The sequence below is a fragment of the Crassostrea angulata genome, chromosome 7, assembly GCF_025612915.1.
Source record: "Crassostrea angulata isolate pt1a10 chromosome 7, ASM2561291v2, whole genome shotgun sequence".
Classification (NCBI taxonomy): domain Eukaryota; kingdom Metazoa; phylum Mollusca; class Bivalvia; order Ostreida; family Ostreidae; genus Magallana; species Magallana angulata.
Genome location: NC_069117.1, coordinates 49,284,749 through 49,290,570, shown reverse-complemented (window position 1 = coordinate 49,290,570; position 5,822 = coordinate 49,284,749).

Below are 5,822 nucleotides of genomic sequence, written 5' to 3'. Positions count from 1 at the left end.
GATGTACTCTTCTTTTTTGATTTCTTAAATTGAAGAGGTTTATGAACTTTGAAAACATATTTTTCAAATATTGTAAAATTTGAAAATTCTAAACTAGATGTGTAGCAACTGCAAAAGGGTAAAATTTGTAAAAAAAAAAAAAAAATCAAAAAAAAATCCATGACTTCCATTTGCAAGGGGCAATAAATATTACTAAAAAAAATTGTTTAAGCAGTAGTTATATTCTTAGGACATAGAGTATCACGGTATTGTTTATTTTCTGTCCAAACATACTGTAAAAATGATTTTGTGCAATTTCTAATCTCTACTCACTGGCCTATTTTACATTCATCAAACCATGGCTTCAAAAGATACTCTACTAGTATCAATTCATGTATTATACATGTATATGTGCAGTAAGAATGCATGAGCAAAAAAGCTCAACCAAAATTGTGAAAGGACTATATATGATAAGGGCCTAAAATGGCCCCTAAAATGAACATCATCATTTTACTTTAATTCTTTGTTTTCTTTGTACAGACATATATGTGATGTTTTTACACAATGTTCATTTTAATTCAACTGCCCACAATTGAGAAATATGACATCGTAAAGACAACCTTTTCGGGCCATTTTTAGCTTAAAACAGCTTGTTTTCAAGCAGTTTTTCTTTCAGAAAACATGGAGAGCATGCTTGAACAAACAAAATATTTTAATCAGAGATGTATCTAGCCAAAGCTAATAAGTGACAACAAAAATTTCCTTGTTCAAGCATGCACTCTGTATTTCCCATTCATAAAAAGATAAGATAAATGTCAATTTTTGACTGATTTTGATTGAATTATAGAAATAGCGTCTCTTCTGACGTCATATACTGCCAGTGAGTGCAAATAAATCAAATGAATAGGTGAAAAATATACTATACATCCACTCTTCTAAAATATAACATAACATTTTATTGTACCGAAACACTTATAAAAATGGTGATTTATGGGGGCCAAATTTAACTCATATCATATGTAGTTCTTTGTTGAGCTTGGGTGGGATGGAGAATATTGCTATATTAGTTAAACTTTCTGGATAGTTGGTGTGAGCAAGGAGCACCAAGAGCCTTCCAAAACAGTATTAAAGCTGACATGAATTCATAAAAGCATTTGGTCGCCATATTAGTTTGATCGCTCCTCTACTGCCACTGGGGTATATATACCGGTTGAGAAAGTTACGGTTGGTTGCTTTCCAATCGAGGCATTCGCGTTGCACGGACTTCTAAATGCATGAACTACACATTGTAGTAAAATGAAATAAAGAATAAAGAAAACAACTATCAATGAAATACAAAATATATTTATTCTTTGAAAGGATGTCCAAGGTATCTGTATTATTTTGCACAGACAGTGCTGCCTTACTTCGCATGCACATCGAACACGTGCGTCGTTCATACAGAGTGCATAACATTTGCATCTTCTTGAAAACCCCGGCGACACTACATCCAACACAGTTGCTTAATGATAGTAAATCCAAGAAAGTAACAACGTTTCCATCCGTTCCTACAAAAACGCCCCATTTCTAAAATCCATGCGATAATTGACACTGCTCGATCTGCCACAGTGTGTGGTTTGCGCATGTGCGATGTTATAACATACACAGGAAAACGGTCTAAAATTATCGAGGAATTTTCGAAGTTTCTGCGCCTGGATTTCAGTCTGTCTTGTTTCGTCGTTTATTGGATATATCTTGCCAGTGCAGTGGTTGTCATACTATTTTTGTTCAAAAGGCGTTTTTACAAGTCTTTTCGTCCAAGGTAACGTGTTCGAGTGTATGAAATTCCTGAATGCGGTGAAGCATGAATAGTGCTCTCGGCCTTATATAGGGGGTGTGTAGCGATGAGCAGAACAATAGAAATCGACAATTAATATGGTGGTAGTTGGAGATAAAAGGGAAATAATGCATATTTATGAATTCATGTCAGCTTTAAGATTCATCACCCAATGGTTCTAGTGTTACAGTGCATTTATTGACTCAGGTCCAAGTATTTTACTAAAGTCCAAATATTTAGCTAAATTATTTGTCTATGGTTTGTATGTGATTGAGTTTCACATTGATTGGCATATTTTTATGCCCCTCTTCGAAGAAGGGAGGGCATATTGCTTTGCTTCTGTCTGCCAGTCGGTCCACCAACAGTTTCCGTTCATTTTCTTCACAGAGGATGAACATATTAAAATCAAATTTGGTATACAGGTTTATCATGATAATATCTAGGTCAAGTTTGATATTGGGTACGATCGAGCCATTTTCGACAGAGTTAACGCTCTTGGATGTAGAAAAATTCCAGTTATTTGCAGTTTCCACTCATTTTCTTATTAGAGGGTGCACATATTGATATGAAATTTAGTATACAGGTTTATCTATACAGGTTTATCTAAACAATATCTAGGTCAAGTTCGATTTTGGGTATGATGGAGCAATTTTCGACAGAGTTATGCCCCTTGGACTTTTGGAAAAATTCCAAATATTTGCAGTTTTTAGGAAAATTCCAAATATTTGCAGTTTATGTTCATTTCCTTTGTGGATGTTTCCTAGGGAGGGGGGCACAAGTGTTTCACAAACATCTCTTGTTACCTTTACTTTCCTAATCAATAAGTTTCTAGAAGGAAAACTTGGGGGGGGAGGGAAGCTAAAAGTTCCTTCTTGTTAAAGAGAGTGTAGAGGGTATGTCATCAGTTTCCATATGACCTGAGAGTCTTCCTTTGGTAATTCTTCACATAAATACTGGCTGTGACCTGAATATTAATGAGTGATGACAACATAGGTCATATTGACATGTTCAAGGTTAATACATACTGGTATATATTGCTAACTTCTGCTCCCAGTGTGTTTGTTTTGCCATTTTTTTCCCAAATACATATTATATGTACCCTGATAATATAGTCAAAGACCAGGTCAAAACATTAATTTCAGCAGACACAAAAAGAACAATAAAATCACATTTCTTTCCTGCATAACTTCTTGATCTATATATAAATGACTGTGTAGGTGTAATTTATCAACACAATACATAGTACCTTATCTACAAATGCAAATGCATAATATATTTACTCTCTGACACAGATACATGTATAATGCAATCCTTCAATTAACATGGTCAGTGTTAAAGGACTATATATGATATGGGCTTAATATGGCTGGCCCCTTTAATGAACATCATCAATTAAGTGTATATTGGACAGACATATTTGTGTTTTTCATAATCTTTATTTTGATGCAAATGCCCACAATTTTGAAATATGACATCAAAAAGTTTACCTTTTCCCGCCATTGTCATTATTAACGTTGATTAAAGTACATTATAATTTAAATACTTTCATCGGTTTAGAATTTTCAAATTTTACAATATTCCACAAAAAGAATATGTTTTAAAATTTTTTGATAAGGTTAAAATTTTCAAATTCCCAGCGGGATTCCAACTCATGACTTACAGATTCGTATTGAACCCGGTAACCCACTGCGCTACACTTTTAGGTGATAATTACGGGAAAGAAACTGTTTATAAAATAACCCTTGATTTTATTGTTTATTTCAATGAATAGTGCGTCAGTAACGTCACAACATGGAAGTGTCCCATACCACCTTAATATTTTTTCTGTACTATCACAGTCATGGGGTCCTTGCATCACAGGCTAAGTTGAAGGGGATCTGGGAGTAGCAAGGACCTCAGAAATGCAGTGTGTAGGCCTAGCACTCTTCAACCTTGCCCCAACTAATGGGCTAATAGCCGGCTAGACAGGAGTTGTTAGCCACGGTTGGCAACCTTTCTAAAAAATGAAAACTCTGATGTAAAAGTCAACCAATGGCTAGATGGGAGTCATTAGCTTTGGATAACATCAGAATAGTGATGGGCGACATCGGTCAGAGTAACAAAGGGGGAAAAAAAGCAACCACTTCATGTTAAGCCATTGATGGAGAAGCTCATTGCAGGATGTAAGAGCTATAAGAGGAGCAGAGGTGAATTCCGACTGATACAAGCTAAATAATGCAAAACGGAGACAAAATGAATAAAGTACAATGTAGGTAAGATAGAACCATTTTAACAAGAGCTTGGACTTTTGGTAGTTGAGTCAAACGGCAATGTGACGTAGGCATGTCTATTTCATTGCTGGCCGCTCACCCACGGCTCTTTGAAATCAACAGGATTTGTCTGGCTTTTGAGTGATGACTACGCAATCGGTGTATATTTCGCTTGAAACCAGTGTCATTCTAACTTGTTTTGACGCAAGAAATAGATCGTTACATCCTACTGACAGTCCAAGGTCTTGTTAAAATAGTTCTAATATGAAAAATATGATTAACAAGGACATATTCCAATTAGAACTAAGGAAAAGATTCAATGCATTATACTGAGAGGATCAAGAACTAGATATTGAGAGTGAATGGACTGCTAGAAGGGATGTCATCAAGAATACATGCAAAGTCTGTCTGATACCACATGGCAGAAGGTCGAAGAAAGGCGTAAAATGAAAGAAAAAGTTAACGCTAAAACAAGAGCACAAAAGAATGATGCACATACCAATCAAAACATTATGCAGGAATGACAAAAGAGAGTATGTCAACCAACTTGCAACAGAAGCAGAAAGAGCTGCCTACATGGGAGATAAAAAAAACAACTATATATAACATCACCAAAACCTTAAGCAGGCGTAAAACAGGCATGGATAAACCTGTCAAAGATAAAGGTGGTAAGGTCCTCACCAAGCTAAAAGAACAAAGGGAAAAGTGGAATGAACACTTCATCAGTGTATTGGATAGGCCAGAACCATATTAACCAGTTACCTTACCACCAGGGGAAGACCTTAACATGAAGATTGACAATATAAAGAAACATGAAACCTCAAAAAGCTCAAACCAGTCTGGAGTTCCAGCACACTAGGTGAAAGTACAAAGATCCGGAAATTTAACATCAATATCAAGTTGCTGCTTCTATACAAATGTGAAACTTGGAGACTTACAACAGGACTACAACAAAAACTCCAGGTTTTTAGCAACAAGTGCCTATGACACACATGTAAAGTGATATTGCCAAGAAAGACACTCTAGATCAAGAAAAGAACATGGCAATGGATTGGCCACACACACATGGAGAAAGCCCCACAACAACATCACCAGAGAGGCACTAGACTGGAACCCACAGGCCAGAGAAAACAAGGGAGACCACTGCAGAGTTGGAAAAGAACAAGATTGAAAGAACTTAAAAATATTGGGAGGACCTGGAATGAGGCAAAAGGAACAGCCCAAAACAGAGTGAGATGGAATGTGACTGTAGTAGGCTTAATGCTCCACAAGGAAGGAAGAAGACTAAATAAACAAGTATCAGTCATTGGAGATAAAATCATGCATTGTTATAATGTTCATATTGTCCTGAAATTCGCTGCCCAGACCTTAGGGCAGAAGTTGAGGCTTTAAATTGGGACAGGGGGGGGGGGTGTTAAATTGGTTAATTGTCACTTGGCAATATTGAATTAAATGTATGTTCTATTTCAGGAAATATACTTTTAATATCCTGTACATTTTATGCTTTTAGAAATAAGCTGTATGCATTTTGTGTGCATTATAAATGCAACTGTTAATATAGTTAAAGGTTGACCATTAAAGGCCTGCTGGTCTCTTATTACCAAGAATTTTGGCCCCTGGAGCTATGGTATAGATAATCCGAGATTCTTCCCACTCTTGAACCCCCAACCCCCCTTTATATGAATGAATATTTTTTAAACATCAAACAATGAAAGCAGGGTAACAGAGGAGTCTGAGGTTAGGGTTTAGACTTCAAAATAAAGCTTAAATTGTAAACA